Source organism: Schistocerca gregaria, chromosome 5, assembly GCF_023897955.1.
Source record: "Schistocerca gregaria isolate iqSchGreg1 chromosome 5, iqSchGreg1.2, whole genome shotgun sequence".
Taxonomy (NCBI): domain Eukaryota; kingdom Metazoa; phylum Arthropoda; class Insecta; order Orthoptera; family Acrididae; genus Schistocerca; species Schistocerca gregaria.
The window spans coordinates 379,489,577-379,509,652 of NC_064924.1; the positions used below are offsets into that span (position 1 = coordinate 379,489,577).

A 20,076-nucleotide genomic window follows, 5' to 3' on the forward strand; every position below is an offset into this window, starting at 1 on the left:
CAACAGGCTTCGACTCTAGTTGAGAGTGCTAAGAATGTCATGTGTGCTAACAGTGTGAATAGCAATCTTGTGATTTGGTAGTTTTGCAATGCTAGACAAGAGGAAAATCCATTTTCTCTCATTTCAAGTGCATCATTCTTTTGTATAGGAAAGAGTTGTGATGTACATGTTACAGTGCATAATGTGGCTACAAACAAGAAATAATGGGATGAGAATATTGTGGATGTCCCAGTAAATAGTGTAATGTTGTCTTTGTTTCAAGTACATTAGTTTCAGAAGCCCAAATACAGCGGTCTTGATTCATTATTTGAAGAACTGTGAAATATTTACAGTTGGGCATAAAATTGTACCTCTTTCCATTTGTAAGTTACTAGTACAGGTGCAGCTAATACCACTTATTTTCTAAGGTTGCAGGTTTTTATATGTGGGTTGCGGTAAAGCATTTTTGTCCCCATAAGTGTGGTATATGCATTAGTCTGGTCTTCTTTGTACTTACATTATACAACATCCTTAGTTCTCTGTTCCATCTGTCCATGCATTGCCTGAAAAGAGTGAAGTGCCCAGAAGACATAGATGTCAATGTAATTTTGTGAATCGACGCACCATTGGGATGTATGTAAATGACCAGAGTTAAAATACTCAGTTACAGAACAGCCATTGGTCTGAGGAATGAAAATGTCCGATATTAAATGATCACATTAAAGGACATGGAGATGCTGCATACCTCTGTGAAACAGCATTGTCAGCACCAGACTTAGTATGAAAGGATCCTCATTGTGGGTGTCTGACAAATTGTGCAATATCCAGAATTATAGGACAGTCGGCTGCAACAGTGGTGCAATTTTGGACTGAATTGGAATGCAAGATTAATATACTTGTCAAAGTTCTGGCAGAGCACAAGAAGGATCACTGTATGAAATATTTGGAAACATAGCATATTCTAATCTCTTCACTTTTGCACCTGCAGTCTGAGAATAATTAATGGACTTCCTAGAACACTGTCATCCTGCATCATTGGTCAGACTAGCAGCAGCCAGACTAGGGAATTACCATCCTGTGCTTAGCCTGCTGGTAACACAACACAAATGAGTGCATTTGGAGTGGTGCCATGACCAGAAAGCATGGACTGCTGATGAAAGGCATCATATGTTGAACGACAAATTGCTGTCATGGATGACATTTGGCGAGTATAGTTGACATGGGGAGAGGTCCCATTCTCTTAATGTTTTGGAGAAACACCGTAGTATTACTAATAGTTTCATAGTGAGAGTAGCCATCACATTAGCTGCAGCTCAGGGCTGGTGGAGAGTGAGGCAAGTCTGACAGCAGAATGGTATGTTACAGACATCCTGCTTCTTGTTACCTCCCATGCACCAATATTGTGGTGCTGGTTTTCAACAGGATGATGGTCATCCAAAAATGGTGAGTTTCCATGAATTTCTGTGTGATTAGATACTTAAGTGGTAAGCAAGATCCCCAGATCGATCCCCTAAAGAACATGAGGGAACCATCTAGGATGTAAACATTCCAGTGCCAGTATCCAGAAATCAAGGGCCAATTAAAACAGTTGAGACAGTTTCTCAGAAGATATGACTTTGACATTTAGATCAATGCAAGCATCCAGGTCAGAGAGAGAGAGAGAGAGAGAGAGAGAGAGAGAGAGAGAGAGAGAGAGAGAGAGAGAGCAGTGTCATACTGATAAGTGAGCTTGTGTTGCCAAGCTCTTCGAAAATTTGACTTACTTCAGTGATTACAAAATCACAACATATCACCTCAAACTGTGAAGATTTATCCCCTCACATTCTAAGTGTTTCACTTTGTCAGGCAGTGTACAGACACAAAGTAAAGGAACATTATGACCAGCTACTTACTAGCATGTTGTCTACCTTTGGAATGCAATACAGCAGTGATTTTCTATGGCATAGATTTCAGGAGTCCTTGGTTGGTTTCTGGAGGTAGGTGGAATCTGATGTCTATGCAGAGGCCATGCAGTTACCATAAATTACAGGCTGGTGACGGGCTGGTCAGTTTGTTTCCCAGATACGTTCCACTGGTTTCAGATTATACAAACTTTGGGCCAAAAACATTGTGAATTCACAATTGTGTTCGTAAAACTTTTATAGTATTATGGTGTCCTTGTGGCAGATAGTTATCCTTCTGTGACAGAGAAGACAGCAACAATGGCAGTATTAAGATGGGCAGTAGCATTGTTCATAGTTCACAGCTACAATTATTCCATTGTAATAGGTCGCCTGGGAACCTGGGTGAATGCCCCTGTAGTGTATTATTGCTCCCATGCATGAAGAAGCAAATGTTGCTAGCAATCATTTGCCTGGATGATGGCGTATGTAGACATGAAAATAACAAGAATTGTGATTCATATTACCAGGTGGTGTTCCCATTCATACAGAGTCCAAGATTGACTGTGCCCACTGCAGTCATAATGTTATCAGGTTTACATGGGAAAACAGAGGTGGCCATCTGCAGAGCCCCACATTCAACAGTGTGTGTTGAATGGTTGACTCCAAAACACTTGAGCCTTAACCAGTATCATTCTGTGTTGTAAGACTGGAACAACTCGTTGCCCATCCTACTTTAGAATGTGTTGTCTTAAAGTATGAGTCTGAAAGCTTTAATATGTGTGTAAAGATAACAAATAATACTATCCACCACTTGAAGTTTCTGTATTCATTTCATTTTCCAGGCTGATGGATAGCAACAGCAGTCAATAAAGCTGGTTAGTATTGCCTTTCTTCATCCAACAGGACTTTCAAAGGCTTGTTATCTCATTCAGAAATGTTTAAATCTGTTCTTAAGGGAAAGAAGCTGGACAAAATATTAAAATTTAACCATTTTACTGCTGTATGGTAGGAGAAACGATGTGGTAAAGAATCTCTCCTAGGAAAGACATAAATTGATCGAATGAAATTGTGAGCCAAAATTAGTTTTCATCATGTAGGACATCAATCAACTTAGCACACAGTGCTTTATGATGAACAGTAGTATATTTTAAGGGATTCGTAACATAACTGACATCACATTTTGAGTTTCTTCTTCCAATGAAACTTGCTTATTTCCTACACATACAGGTGGACAAAAATGTGCAAACTCCAAAAACATGACAGGTTACCACACCTGATACAATGTAGGGAAACTATTGGTACTTAGAACAGTTCCCAGTCATCTTGGAATGGATCAGTACAGATCCTGTGTAATTTTAAAGGGAAATTTTTCCTGTAAAATAGTAGCAAGTGCAAGTAATGATCATAGAGCTGGGTAGTGATCATGCATCCTTCTTTCCAAAATAGAACACAAAGACTAAATAATATTTAGATCCAATGGCTTTGATGGCAAGGGACATGTGACAATTCATCCTTATGCTTACTAAACCAGTCTCAGACAATGCAAGCTTTATGTATTGGGAAACAGCATCACCACTGGAGAACAAAAATTGGAACATGGTATGGAACTGATCAGCCAAAACTGCCACTTGATTCTTGGCAGTGATGAGTCCTTGAAGAACCATGGAGCTGAAGGAATAGCATGATATGGCTGTCCAAATCATTGAGCCCCCACCATATTTCATTCTTGACATGAATTTGGGCAGAAGTTACAGTGTGACAAGACTTATCTGACAAAGTGACTTTCTCAAATTGCTCCATAGTCTAGGTTTTATGGCCTCGGAAACATGTTTTCATGTTATGGGTGTTTTGAAATTCCAGGTCACAATGAAATTCCCAGCTTATGGAGATCAAATTGTGTTGTGGTGGTGCTGACATGATCATTCTCAGATTTCTGTGTATGCAGTGTAAATCATTGATAGTGCCTCCTGAAACGCCAAAAGCTTTGGCTATCTTGTTTATTCGAGCACCCACATTAGGAGCCAAAATTTTCCACTGTTCTAATTCACTTAGTTCTGACATAATGCACTCGCAACACAGAATACTGTCCAGACAATGACTGGCAGGTGCCAGATATTGACTTCACTGCGCAGATGCTATTCTGGCTACTGTTTCCATTTATGTTCACGCTCACATTACCAACAATATCTTCAACTCAGCATGTATGTGTTTTCTAAAAGAGTAACTGCTTTCCATTGTTCAGTTTTGTCAGGAAACAGTTAAAGTATAATTTAAATGCACATCTTTATCAAACTGACCACCATGTGTTTTTTTCATGGTGGTGATGAGTATTTTATTTCTTAAGAATAACAACTTGATTACATATATCATATGAGGTGTAGTAAAAAAGATATGAGGATTTTGTTTTTCTTAAAGTATCTTAATTTATTCAACAACTTCGTCCCCTTCAAAGTAATCTCCCCTTAGGTATAATATTCTTGTGCCAGTGATTTTTCCAGTCTTGGAAGCACTTTTATAACTTAATTTTCGTTATGGTGTTTAGCTTCTCTGCGATTATGTTTTTACCTCATCAATTGTACCAAGAGGACATCCTTCCATTGTTACCTTGAGCCTCGGGAATAGGAAGAAGTCACAGGAGGTCATATCCAGCAAATATGATGGCTGAGGCACCATAAGTTTTCCTTTTTGCCAAAAAATCATAAATAGGCCTAGAGGTGCAAGTGGGAGTATTATCATGATGCAATTTCCTGTAGTCCCCCCCCCCCCCCCCCCATTGTAGATTTCTTCAGACTGCTTCATGCAAATTGCACATACCTTCCATGTAATATTCCTCACTAACGATGACCACAAGGAAGGAACTCATGATACACTGTCTCATTGTAATTGAAGACAATGAGAAGAACCTTCACATGTGATTGAATGAAACATTCCACGTGGGAAAAATATATCTAAAAAGAAAGATGATGATGACTTACCAAACAAAAGTGCTGGCAGGTTGGTAGACACACAAACCAACCCAATCATACACACAAAATTCAAGCTTTAGCAACCAACAGTTGCTTCATGAGGGAAGGCGAGGGAAAGGCGAAAGGATGTGGGTTTTAAGGGAGAGGGTAATTGCAATCCCGGGAGCAGAAAGACTTACCTTAGGGGAAAAAAGGACAGGTACAAGCGCGTGCGCACATATCCATCCACACATATACAGACACAAGCAGATATGTTTAAAGGCAAAGAGTTTGGGCAGAGATGTCAGTCGAGGCAGAAGTGCAAAGGCAAAGATGTTGTTGAATGACAGGTGAGGTATGAGTGGTGGTAACTTGAAATTAGCGGAGATTGAGGCCTGGTGGATAACGGGAAGGGAGGATATATTGAAGGGCAAGTTCCCGTTTCCAGAGTTTAGATAGGTTGGTGTTAGTGGGAAGTATCCAGATAACCCGGACGGAGTAACACTGTGCCAAGATGTGCTGGCCGTGCACCAAGGCATGTTTAGCCACAGGGTGATCCTCATTACCAACAAAAACTGTCTGCCTGTGTCCATTCATGCGAATGGACAGTTTGTTGCTGGTCATTCCCACATAGAAAGCATCACAGTGTAGGCAGGTCAGTTGGTAAATCACGTGGGTGCTTTCACACGTGGCTCTGCCTTTGATCGCGTACACCTTCCGGGTTACAGGACTGGAGTAGGTGGTGGTGGGAGGGTGCATGGGACAGGTTTTACACCGGGGGTGGTTACAAGGGTAGGAAAGGTGGTTTGGGGATTTCATAGGGATGAACCAAGATGTTACGAAGGTTAGGCAGATGGCGGAAAGACACTCTTGGTGGAGTGAGGAGGATTTCATGAAAGATGGATCTCATTTCGGGGCAGGATTTTAGGAAGTTGTATCCCTGTTGGAGAGCCACATTCAGAGTATGATCCAGTCCCGGGAAGTATCCTGTCACAAGTGGGGCACTTTTGGGGTTCTTCTGTGAGAGGTTCTGGGTTTGAGAGGATGAGGAAGTGGTTCTGGTTATTTGCTTCTGTACCAGGTCGGGAGGGTAGTTGCAGGATGCGAAAGCTGTTTTCACGTTGTTGGTGTAATAGTTCGGGGATTCAGGACTGGAGCAGATTCATTTGCCACGAAGGCCTAGGCTGTAGGGATGGGGCCATTTGATATGGAATGGGTGGCAGCTGTCATAATGGAGGTACTGTTGCTTGTTGGTGGGTTTGATGTGGATGTATGTGTGAAGCTGGCCATTGGACAGATGGAGGTCAACATCAAGGTAAGTGGCATGGGATTTGGAGTACAACCAGGTGAATCTGATGGAACCAAAGGAGTTGAGGTTGGAGAGGAAATTCTGGAGTTCTTCACTGTGAGTCCAGATCATGAAGATGTCATCAATAAATCTGTACCAAACTTTGGGTTGGCAGGCTTGGGTAACCAAGAAGGCTTCCTCTAAGCAACCCATAAATAGGTTGGCGTACGAGGGGGCCGTTCTGGTACCCATGGCTGTTCCCTTTAATTGTTGGTATGTCTGCCCTTCAAAAGTGAAGTAGTTGTGGGTCAGGATGACTAAGGTGATGAGGAAAGAGGTTTTAGGTAGGGTGGCAGGTGATCGGCGTGAAAGGAAGTGCTCCATTGCAGCGAGGCCCTGGATGTGTGAGATATTTATGTATAGGGAAGTGGCATCAATGGTTACAAGGATGGTTTCTGGGGGTAACAGACTGGGTACGGATTCCAGGCGTTCGAGAAAGTGGTTGGTGTCTTTGATGAAGGATGGGAGACTGCATGTAATGGGTTGAAGGTGTTGATCTACGTAGGCAGAGATACGTTCTGTGGGGGCTTGGTAACCAGCTACAATGGGGCGGCCGGGATGTTTGGGTTTGTGAATTTTAGGAAGTAGGTAGAAGGTAGGAGTGGGAGGTGTCGGTGGGTACAGGAGGTTGATGGAGTCAGGTGAAAGGTTTTGTAGGGGGTCTACGGTTCTGAGGATTCCTAGAAGCTCCGCCTTGACATCAGGAATGGGGTTACCGTGGCAAACTTTGTAAGTAGAGTTGTCTGAAAGCAGTCCCTCAGCCACATACTCCCGACGATCAAGTACCACGGTCGTGGAACCCTTGTCAGCCGGAAGAGTGATGATGGATCGGTCAGCTTTCAGATCACAGATAGCCTGGGCTTCAGCTGTGGTGATGTTCGGAGTAGGATTAAGGTTTTTCAAGAAAGATTGAGAGGCAAGGCTGGAAGTGAGAAATTCCTGGAAGCTTTGGAGAGGGTGATTTTGAGGAAGAGGATGTGGGTCCCGCTGTGATCGAGGACGGAACTGTTCCTGGCAGGGTTCAATTTGGATAGTGTCTTGGGGAGTTGGATCATTAGGAGTGGGATCAGGGTTATTTTTCTTCGTGGCAAAGTGATATTTCCAGCAGAGACTACGAGTGTAGGACAGTAAATCTTTGACAAGGGCAGTTTGGTTGAATCTGGGAGTGGGGCTGGAGGTGAGGCCTTTGGATAGGACAGAGGTTTCGGATTGGGAGAGGTTTGGAGGAAAGGTTGGTGCACGGCCAGCACATCTTGGCACAGTGTTACACACGCCGGGTTATCTGGATACGTCCCACTAACACCAACCTATCTGAACTCCGGAGATGGGAACTCGCCCTTCTCGTTATCCATCAGGCCTCAATCTCCGCTAATTTCAAGTTGCCGCCACTCATACCTCACCTGTCATTCAACATCTTTGCCTCTGCACTTCCGCCTCGACTGACATCTCTGCCCAAACTCTTTGCCTTTAAATATGTCTGCTTTTGTCTGTATATGTGTGGATGGATATGTGTGTGTGTGTGTGCGCGCGCGCGAGTGTATACCTGTCCTTTTTCCCCCTAAGGTAAGTCTTTCTGCTCCTGGGATTGGAATGACTCCTTACCCTCTCCCTTAAAACCCACATCCTTTCATCTTTCCCTCTCCTTCCCCCTTTCCTGACAAAGCAACCGTCGGTTGCGAAAGCTCGAAATTTTGTGTGTGTGTTTGTGTGTTTTTTCACTGTGCCTATCTACCAGCACTTTCCCGTTTGGTAAGTCATGGAATCTTGTTTTTAATATATTTTTCCCATGTGGAATGTTTTTTTATATATAAGCTCTTAAAGGTGTTTCCATTGGGGTGATTGGCATCACACCCGTATACCCACTTTTTATTATCTGTTACAACCTTCTTTAGAAGTTCTGAATCATTGTTGACTTCATTTTACCAACTTTGCTGCTACATGTTTCATACATAAAGGGTATGTCTACATCATCAGCAACATCTCAGATGGTGGTTCGGTGATTTTACAGAACCGTTTCATGTACTTCTTCCATGTTGTAGTCAGTAATCGATGTTTTGGCTGGCCAGAGTGGCCATCATCTTTGTCATCTCGAGCCGCTTTGACACTTCCACACCACTCGTAAACTGTGGTCTTACTCATAGAAGATTCATCAAAAGCCAGAGTCAACATTTTAAATGTGGTGCTGCCCTTTATTCCATCTTTCAAGCAAAATTAAATGCAAATTCTTTGATCCATCTTTTTCGTAAATAAAAATTTCTCAAGCATATGAAAACACACATGGTACAATCTTTTTGACTGTCAACAATAGACTGAATATTCAAACCAACGGAAAGTTAGATGTATAAAGCCCCAAAATTAAAAATTTCCTGTTACTTTTTGATCACACTTTGTATATTGGTTTGTTTTCTGTCTGGTTGATTGATTTGTGTAGAGTTGAAAGGACCAGACTACAAAGGCCATCAGTCCCTTCACTCAAACGCAGGGTGGACCGAATTCCTTTGTGGGCCGTATTGTAGAGAAGCCTTATGTACATTATAAACAGCCACTCGAAAATGAAAGGCTGGTTTGTATTTCTTGCATCAGACGGGCTTGGCAGTAGGAATCGATATTCATGGGGTGTGAAATACTTTGATGCGACTGTGATAGTAGTTTGTAATTGTCTACTATCCTCTTACATGTGCTGTATAGTAATGATGCAGCATTAGATTTTTCTTTAAAGGTACTGATTACAATGTATTCATGTTTGTAAGCAATAGATACTCAAAAAAACAAACCTGTGTGTACATTATAGTTTGCAAAGGATGCATATTAAACTAGCTTGTCATCTCCAAAACTGAATATGTTTTGGCATTTTCGGAGTGAAAGTTTGTGAGCCATTGTTATATGCTGATTCAAGTCATACTGGTATTTTTAATCCTGATATACTACAACTCTTTCTTGAATTACAACATGAATCATAGAAATGTTAAGCAGTAAGACATTTTGCTTCACATTTTGGTAACTTTATACAGTCACAAGTAATTGTCTTCAGTTGCTTGATAGGCTTCAATGGTCTTATCCACAACCACTCACAAATACACCAGAACTCCTGCAAAGGGAACTGATGCGGCTGTCACATGACTTACTTGAAACATCCTAATAGAAAGAGCTCACATTGCACACATTTGGGACGAACTGCTTGTCAGTGTTAGTCAAAATTAATAAGTATTACAGTAAAACTGTAATGTTCTTTTTTAAACAACTTTCGTATGACAGAAGCTGTTCAACACCACTGTGTTGTTCATTTGAATTAAAAACCTACAGAGTGTTTAAGTGTGCAGCCACATGGATACTATAGTGAAACTTCAGGACAAGTTAAAAAAGTGTGTCAGCCTGGTACCTGAACCCATACTTACCTTTCATTGGCAGTGTTCACATGGATTAAGATATTAATGTCCATAAGTAACCTTGCAAAGGTGGTGGTCCTGCAGCTTCAGTAAATGTAGTTGTCAGTTAAGTCAAAAGATGTAGTAGTGAGTGTCAGTAGCAGGTGCACACAGTGAAAGTTAGGACAAGAGATCTTATGGCCTTAGTTTACACAGCTAGATAGACAATACTGCCCAACAGTAGTCATTTCAGTAATGATTGCTGACAGTAGCAGAGCACCTACCTGTAGACAACAGAAACCATCATCCAGCTGCTCACAGTACATCTAAGGACAGGAAGAGTAGGGTGGTAGTTAGCAGTATCATCAGGCAGCTGGGATAACGTCCCTAAACCCACTGAAAACAACAGGCCAATGATGGGGGGGAAAAAAAACAACCCTCGGGAAAACTTGAAATAGAAAGGAAACGTGAAAAGAAAAAGGAAAAAAAAATCTGAAATGATATATATTCTTTCCCTTATGCATGCAATAATTCAGAACAGAGAATCACAGTTCTACCTACAAGAACAACTATTTAGATGGATGAAAAACAGCAATTAATAATTTTGATTTACTGGAGCAGTAATACTTGGTTTTTGTGAGTTATATAAGAAATAGGGAGAGCCAGTCCTGGTGAGCAAGATGTATGAGACAGGCGAAATACCTGCAGACTTCAAGAAGAATATAATAATTCCAATCCCAAAAAAAACAGGTGTTGACAGATGTGAAAATTATCGAACTATCAGTTTAATAAGTCACGGCTTCAAAATACTAACTCGAATTCTTTACAGACGAATGGAAAAACTGGTAGAAGCTGACCTCGGGGAAGATCAGTTTGGATTCCATAGAAATATTGGAACACACGAGGCAATACTGACCCTACGACTTATCCTAGAAAATAGATTAAGGAAAGGTAAACCTACATTTGTAGCATTTCAAATTCTGAAGGTGGCAGGGGTAAAATACAGGGAGTGAAAGGCTGTTTATAATTTGTACAGAAACCAGATAGCATGAAAGGGAAGCAGTGGTTGGTAAGTGGGTGAGACAGGGTTGTAGCCTCTCCCCGATGTTATCCAATCTGTATATTGAGCACACAGTAAAGGAAACAAAAGAAAAATTCAGAGTAGGTATTAAAATACACGGAGAAGAAATACAAAAAAAAAATAATTAGCTGATGACATTGTAATTCTGTCAGAGACAGCAAAGGCCTTGGAAGAGCAGTTGAACAGAATGGACAGTGTCTTGCAAGAAGGATACAAGATGAACATCAACAAAAGCAAAACAAGGATAATGGAATGTAGTCGAATTTAGTCAGGTGATGCTGAGGGAATTAGATTAGGATATGAGACACTTAAAGTAGTAAAGGTGTTTTGCTATTTGGGGAGCAAAATAACTGATGATGGTCGAAACAGAGGTGATATAAAATGTAGACTGGTACTGGCAAGGAAAGCATTTCTGAAGAAGAGAAATTTGTTAACATCGAGTTTTGATGTAAGTGTCAGGAAGTCGTTTCTGAAAGTATTTGTATGGAGTGTAGCCATGTATGGAAGTGAAACATGGACTATAAACAGTTTAGACAAGAAGAGAATAGAAACTTTCGAAATGTGGTGCTACAGAAGAATGCTGAAGATTAGATGGGTAGACCACATAACCAATGAGGAGGTATTGAATAGGATTGGGGAGAAGAGGAGTTTGTGGCACAACTTGACTAGAAGAAGGGATCGGTTGGTAGGAAATGTTCTGAGGCATCAAGGGATCACCAATTTAGTATTGGAGGGCAGTGTGGAGGGTAAAAATTGTAGAGGGAGACCAAGAGATGAATACACTAAGCAGATTCAGAAGGATGTAGGTTGCAGTAGGTACTGGGAGATGAAGAAGTGTGCACAGGATGGAGTAGCATGGAAAGCTGCAGCAAACCAGTCTCAGGACAAGACGACAACAACACATCAGAAATGAAATGATCCATGTGCAACACATCCAGGTAAAGATAAACTACAATCTGTAAATTTTGCACAACTATATTCCTCAACAATGAAGTTTGGATCCAACAAACCAAACACAGAATTTTATAGAAACAGTTCTACCTTCATGTTTACATAGATCATCTTCATAATGAACAATGTCTACAATGAATATGAAAAGACAGCAGATAGTGTGAAATAAGTTTATAATGGGTACTTACAGCTGCTCAGTGAGTAAGAACAATTGACATACACACAAGATTAGAAATGTGTGTATTACAAATGATAAAATGCTATGCAAGAAGAATATTCAAACTGATGGCTCCAAAAGATACATGGGAAATGTAGGGTCAGTTAAGTGTGAAAATACATAACAAAATGATTTGCTAGGTGCAAAATTGAGCCACCATTTGAAACATCCCTTACCTGAGAGTAACTGGTGTCCCTTGATAGCTAGATGTCTAATTCCATTGTCTCACTGTAATATTGTTTCATAAAAAAATTATTAAATAATTGGTGCAACATTTTGTTATTTTGATTGGTTTTAACATTTATTCTCACTCATGACAGTACAATGACCAGCTTGTCTACAAGGTTTCATATAGACATTAACACTGGTAAACACTATCACTAAACTGTTACATTGCTTTTCAGTGCACTTTCACAAGAGTTCTGAATACATAAAAACTGGTTTTCATTTAATAGTCTCTGGAAACAATTGATTTTTAAATAACTGATGGCAATACCCACATGTTCATGTTATTGAATGCTACCTGCAGGCTTTTACATTAAGAACTTGACACACTGGCAAACTTTACCACTGAGATATGAACTGGATGATGGCTGGGGGCAGATTCAAACTAAGCTCACAAAAATATTACTAAACACAAAGTACTGTATGATATTGTATTAAATGCAACTTGAAGACTTCGAAATTGAGGTGTTAACTGGTTGATAGCTACACACAGACTACTGACTTAGTGGCTATGGTGTGAGGGGGTTTACTGGATGTTTAAATGATAGTAAATCTTGTAGTATCTTCCCTATGTTCCTTATTATTGGTATTTTTTTCAGTACACTTGAAATGATTATCCACATAATCATTTCTTTATTATTATTAATCATTATTTTCATTTTTCTTTTCAAAAAGAATGTAACAATATAGGTTACAATAAAAGAGTTTGTTAATTGAATTAGTTTTTTAATGTAGTGATATTTCTAAACAGTGAAATCATTTGTTGTAATACCATGCTATATATCCAGCTAATCGATACTATGATGGTTTCATCATTAAACCTTAAAGAATACTATTTGTAACACACTTATATTATTGCAGTCCTTTACGGACTACCGGTACTGTTAAAGTGCGGAAGCGCAGTGACAAATGTGTATGAAATGGCCATGCACAAAATTGAGGCCCTGGTGTGAAGTTTGTACTTGAGCTGAGTAGAAAAGTTTTTGGTTTAACCCATACCAGGGGCCATATGTACACCCATCCCAACACGTCTCACTGTAGCTGTGTTACAGTGTATTAAGAAAGGTTTAAATAATGAATCAGAGCTGTCTTCCAGGCAAATTGCAAAAGATTTTAATTGGGCTGAAATCAATTCTCAGCCGATGGCACCATTTGTATCTGCAACATTCAGGTTTTACACTAAAAAACATTCACCCTTAAATAACTCCAGATGGTAGTGGACTGATGATTCAGGTTTGGTCCATTGGTGTGTTGGACATCAAACTAAGGTAAGTTATAACTGCTGAAAAAAAATCTTACTTACTGTGAATTTAACAAACAAAAACCCCATTTTTCTTGTGTGTTTCAAACAACTCGGGATCAATTCATTAATGATGTATTAAACATGTAGAGCTATAGCATTGATTCTAGTATTGAGTTGTGTTATATGATGTTAGTGTGCAAACTTATGTATCACTTATGAAGTTAGATATTTGTCTTTGTTTGGTTTTGTCCACATTCTGTTTGAAGTATTTGTTGAGCTACAGGTGGTGTTGGGGTGCAGCAGCCATTGTTGTGATTCAGAGCAATTGCAGAGACACCTCATCACCAACTGCAGCTCTAAGGAACACACCAGGCAGAGGATCCTTTGAACCATAATGAAAAATGCTGAAGAAGAGAACATCGAGCTTGGATATATATTTGAAACAGTCTCTTGTCTGAAGTCTCTGGATAGAGCTCTCTTACGATAGCATCACAAGGGACATGATGTGATGAAGCAAGCTGGGATATGTTTACTTCCCCTCTTTTTTTGCTGTCTGCCTCATTAAAATACATTTTTTTTTGCTTTTGAACTAATTGCGATTAACATATGTGAGTATAATCTGTAGTTTAATAAAAGAGAAAGGCTGGCCCTCAGTTTTAAAGAATGTACCAGAAGATCTAATATTGTGCTTAGTTTTATGTGTAATTGATTTTCTAATTTATTTCGACTATTCCTGGCTAGTATCTTTCATTACACGCCGAAATCAGTAATGGTTTCGTAACTTAAATTCTATTGTTGACGTATAAACAAATATAAATTCTGTGATAATTGTAAAAATTTGGAGGAATGACTAGTAGTATTCTTAAAGGATGTATTTGGTTCTGTTTGAAAACATGTTAGCGAAGCCGGCTGTTAATTAATTCCAGAGTAATTAACAGTTTTTTTTCAAAGCATTCTTCGCATACTTATATTGATTAAATTCAGGATTTAAACAAATAATTCGGCCTAACTCAAGTAGTAGAAGAAACTGTTAGAAATAACCAATTTTTTGATGTATTCAGTAATTTAATGAGTTCAGTTTTAATTGTAATTTCCGTAAACTGAATTTCAAATAATGCGTAGTTTTGGCACTTACTATTATGAGGATATATAAAGGCCCAATTTTTGAACTCAAGACAGTCAGTCCACAGCCAAGTTTCAGCTGAGAAACCTGTGTTGGATACAACAACAATGCTTCAACTTAACTGTGAAATAAGTGTTATACAATTAGGCCATGTGTTAAAACAGTGACAGAATCTACTCCATACATATCTTTCTATTCTTCAGGAACTGTGAACTTCGTGGTTAGGCTCTTACTGCTCGTAGATGTTCAGTAGTAAACTATTGTAGCAATATGTGGAGATTTGCCAGCAAACTATTAATGAGGTTTATCGAAAGTTAAACAACAGCACTGGCCATGTAACTGTGTTATTATGGGGGAGGGGGGGGGTGGTAACAGTGAAATTAAAGTACTGTGAAAAACAACTGTGCACCTGTCAGCTACATTATTTACAGTAGCCAATGTCATAATTACAAACACCATTTTTCAGCCAATGTAGCAATGCAGTACATTGACACCGAGGACAATCAACGAAGAAATAAAGAAGACCAACTGTCACATTTGGTGCCTTGGCCGAGGAATATTGTACGTAGCCACAATAAACAAGGACTTTCTAACTTTGAACAGTGAAATCAACAGCGCTTTACAGTGCAGTGGTACAACAGCCAATCAGCACGAGTTTCATGACCACAATAGGACAGCAGCCAATCAGCGAGCAGGTTCTATGGAAGCAGCAATTGAGTACAGGAGCAGCCAAGCAGCACACAGGTAGACACAGCTGACCAAGATAAACAAGACACCTCACCAAGAGAATTACAATTGTCAGCAGACTACAAATCGAGATGACAACTGCAGCAGCAATCAGCAGACGACTGATTAACAAACAAGGTAATTTCATAGCAAATCTGTTTGGTATTAAGTGATACATGACGAGTGGCCTTCATGAACAAGACAGTGTGACTGAGGACAAAGCTGTAGAGGTTAAGTTGTTAAATGAACAGAAAGACATAAGTGCGACTGGTTCTATAGACAATGGTAGTTATAAATCAGACACGAATGTAACTTTGAAAGATGGGGAAAAAAGTCCTATTGTAAAGAGCGATAAGGACAAATACAGTACTGAAGTGGATGAGATCATTAAAGCTGAGGAGGAGGAACCCAGTAGCGAAAGTCAGCAAGAGCAAAAGCTTATGGCAGACGGAAATTTTGAAGTGATGTTAAGGCAAATTATTTGTGGATTGAGTAATATGAGTATGAAAGAAGACATTAGCAGTATGAAAAATGACATTAGCAGGGTGGAAAAGAAAACTGACAGCATCAGAACTGACATGGTTAACATAAAGGATGAACTGAAGAAAGAAATAAAAAAGGAGATTAAGGTAGTCAGATCTAATCTTCTAGAATTAAATAAGAAGTTTAATGTGGTAGTTAAAGATTGTGATAATACTAATGAGAAATTAACACTGAGTTGTAAATGTGTGGAAGAGCAAAACAAGCTTTGGGATGACAGTAGTATGTAGGTGCAGGTTTCTGAGAAACAATGTGCAGAAAATAGAGCTAAACTTGAGAACAAAACTGATCAGATTAAAAATGATTTAAAAATTGAGGTAGAAACCAAGTGTGCAGTAGTGGTAGAGGAAAAACTGGTAAAAGTAAATGAAAATTTAGATTCCAAATTGACTGAAATGGAGAAAAAGGTGGAAGACATACAAAATCTAAAGCACAGAGAAAATGACAGTGGGTCTGACGATCATTATGGTAAGCAGGATGACAGTTTTTCCAAGGAAAGTATTAATGAGGATGTGTTGTATGAAGAAGATCACATGATAAGTGAGAATGAAGTGTGTCAACCTGTAATAACAGCAAGCTATACATGTTAAATGTTTACTGGAGAGTGGTAGTGATTTTAATAGCATTTCACAGGCATTTTTTTAAATTCATAAAAAACACAGAGGGTATAGTAATATGCATGTTTGTGGAATCAAAATTATTGGTGCTACTAGGAAGATATCAAAGAGGGAAAAAACAAGAGATACTATTAACTGAGGAACTTACAGGACAGCTGTTGGAGTGCAATTTCTTGGTAATTAAAAATCTCAGCATTGATGTAATATTTGGGAATAATTTCTTGTGCAATTAGCAAATAGGGGATTCAACATTTTGTGTTGGTTTCATTATGTGGCAATAATGCTTACCCCAGCTGTCTGTCTCAGTTTTCATGTTTCCTGAGGCAGTCAAACTCTTCTCCTATTCTATCTGTAGTTTATAAGTGAATCAGAATTATCCTTCTTCAACTTTCATGTGATTTTGTGCTATAGGATACTTTAGTATAGGAATATTTTAGAAAAGGTTTCTCCAGTGTTACTAAGTGTGTATATAGATATAGTGTGATGTGTTAGCAGTAGTGATTGTGTTTTTATTGGTCCCATAACTTACCTTTTGTACAGATATGTACTTGTAACACAGGACAGGTCATTAGGCTTACAATCTAGATAATATGAAATATAAAAGTATATAAAATAGCTTACACATTAAATATACATAGGAACTTTCACAGCATATATATAATATTACATTGTACATAATTACTTATGATGCAGTATATTCATAATATTACATGGTACAAAATGACTTATGATACATAAAAAAATAATAATTTTGTGAGATATAATTCGCTTATATTATACATCAGTGGTTTTTAATTATAGTTAATTTCTTTAACATTGATTTCTGTTGCTAGTTCTTTTTAAGATGTATGAGATTTATCAGCTTGAAACATGCAGCATGCCACGGCCACAGGATGGTGAGTGGTATTCTGCTGTGGGAGAGATTCTCCTGCACTTACATGGAACCTGTGGTAGTAATCTAAGACATGCTGACAGTTGTGAACCACCTGTATCCCTTCATGCTTGATGTCTTCCGATGGCAATATCATCTTTCAGTAGTGTAATTGTCCATGTCTCGGGGCCATAACTGTGCTACAGTGGTTTGAGGAGCATTATAGTGAACTCATGTTGTTCTCTCAGTGAGCAAATTTACTTGATGTAAATCCTATGGAACCCATCTAGGTCATTATTGGGCACCATAATCGTGAACACAGATCAGTGGCAAGTAACGTACGCTAATTATGTGACCTGTGTGTAGACATCTAATGTCACATACCTCCACAAACCTGCTAACAAACTGATGGAACCCTGATATGCAGAATCGGTGATGTATTTCATTCCAAAGGCGAACAAACAAGCTATTAAGCAGGTGGTCATAATGTTTTGGTTAGTAAGTATGTACTTCAAGACTAATATGACTGCAAAGAAATAAAATATAAGAGAATATTTAATGAGAAAAATTGGCAGTCATAACTTAGTGTTCCAGTGACATTTGCTACCCAAGTGCAACAACTGTAAAACATTAAAACATCAAGAGACGCTATGTATACATAAAGGAAAGAGAGATAAACGAATTTTTGATATTTTCAATTTATGTGAAACTCAAATCAGGAAGAAATTTTGCATAGCAACAAATAAACAATACATTGCTAAGCAAACACAGAGACTGTCACGAAATACTAACATTTTATGACGATTTATGGATAGAAGTTAAACATAAAAACAGAACTGGGATCATTATATTCTAACCAGAGTGAGGAAATAACAAAGCACTTTACAGAAGAGCTTATGCTACATTATTAACACTACACACAAGCATAATGTAGATCATCACTACAACGCAACACAGCTTGAATTACAAATAACCCAGCACAAGCTGGTAACCAACTGCATTGAGGCAATGCTTCCAATACGCAATGATGAGAGCCATGACCGGTCATGGTTCTAGGGGCAGCAAATCTTGGTGCCGATCGGACGTGTAAGGCTGGTGTCGGGTCTGCAGCTTGGAGTGCTTTCTGGTGTCAGGCAGCGAAAGCCTACCGTAGTCTTACATGTATGTATGTGTAGTGAGTGCGTTTCTCTATGTTACTGCAGATATCATTTGAAAAATGGAAAATATGTAGTTGCAATATGTGTATGGCAAGGTATGGCAGTAATAAAAGCTTATAATGCTATATTTTTCAAGGCAGTGGCAGGATAATCAAAATTTACATAAAACTTAATAATACTTATGGCCAAAAATTTTTATCTTCATTTGAGGATAGTAAAAATTAGGTGAGAAACTAAGGAATCCAGCTTTGTATTTTACCTGCAAATCCTTACAAATGGTTACATTTTAAGATCATTTGTCTTGACTTTTAATCTTGGACATCATAAAAGCTTGCTATGCCAGAAAATTATGGAAAAAACACTTTAGCCTCAACGCTCTTCTAATTTCATGCTAAATATTAGGCTTCTCATATGTGTAATTTATACCATATTTCATCAAAATCGAAACTAATAAAACAAAAAATTTGTTTATTTGAACAGTCATGTATAGAATCTTTTATTTGTTGTATTTGGAATATAAATAGCTCATTTCTGAGGTGTTCACAAGTTTACAACTTTCATCTAAGCAACATGTTGTTGTTGTTTTGGTTTTCAATGATGAGACTGGTTTGATGCCGCTCTCCATGCTACTCTATCCTGTGCAAGATTCTTCATCTCCCAGTAACTACTGCCACCTACATCCTTCTGAATCTGCTTAGTGTATTCATCTCTTGGTGTCCCTTTATGATTTTTACCCTCCACACTGCCCTCCAATGCTAAATTGGTGATCGCTTGATGCCTCAGAACATGTCCTACCAACCAATCCCTTCTTCCAGTCACTTTGTGCCACAAACTCCTTCCCAGTCATATTCAATACCTCCTCATTAGTTATGTGATCTACCCATCTACTCTTCAGCATTCTTCTGTAGCACCTCATTTCAAAAGCTTCTATTATCTTCTTGTCCAAAATATTTATTGTGAATATTTCACTTCCATACATGGCTACACTCCATACAAATACTTTCAGAAACGACTGCCTGACACTTAAACCTATAATCAATGTTAGCAAATTTCTCTTCTTCAGAAACGCTATCCTTGCCATTGCCAGTCTACATTATATATCCTCTGTACTTAGACCATCATCAGTTATTTTGCTCCCCAAGTAGCAAAACTCCTATACTACTTTAAGTGTCTCATTTCCTAATCTAATTTCCTCAGCATCACCCGACTTAATTCGACTACATTCCATTGCCCTCGTTTTGCTTTTGTTGATGTTCATCTTATATGCTCCTTTCAAGACAGTGTCCATTCCGTTCAACTGCTCTTCCAAGTCCTTTGCTGTCTCTGACAGAATTAACATGTCATCGATGAATCTCAAAGTTTTTATTTCTTCTCCACGGATTTTAATACCTACTCCAAATTTTTCTTTTGTTTCCTTTACTGTTTGCTCAATATACAGATTGAATAATATCGGGGAGAGGCTGCAACCCTGTCTCACTCCCTTCCCTACCACTGCTTCCCTTTCATGCCCGTCGACTCTTATAACTGCCATCTGGTTTCTGTACAAATTGTAAATAGCCTTTTGTTCCCTGTGTTTTACCCCTGTCACTTTTAGAAGTTGAAAGGAGTATTCCAATCAACATTGTCAAAAGCTTTCTCTAAGTCTACTGATGCTAGAAACGTAGGTTTGCCTTTTTTTAGTCTTTCTTCTTAAGATAAGTCGTAAGGTCATTATTGCCTTGCGTGTTCCAATATTTCTACGGAATCCAAACTGATCTTCCCTTAGGTCAGCTTCTACCAATTTTTCCATTTGCCTGTAAGGAATT

At 38.9% G+C, this 20,076-nt stretch overlaps 1 protein-coding gene across 1 annotated transcript in view; it reads right to left on the reverse strand.

The window, feature by feature from the left end:
* LOC126273071 (60S ribosomal protein L35) overlaps positions 1–19,762 on the reverse strand; it is a 158,232-nt gene extending 138,470 nt beyond the window's left edge. The window contains exon 1 of the mRNA XM_049976482.1: positions 19,758–19,762. The gene's annotated coding sequence lies outside the window, so the exon portion shown is untranslated. The remainder of the gene's footprint in view (positions 1–19,757) is intronic.
* Positions 19,763–20,076: the final 314 nt, after the last annotated feature.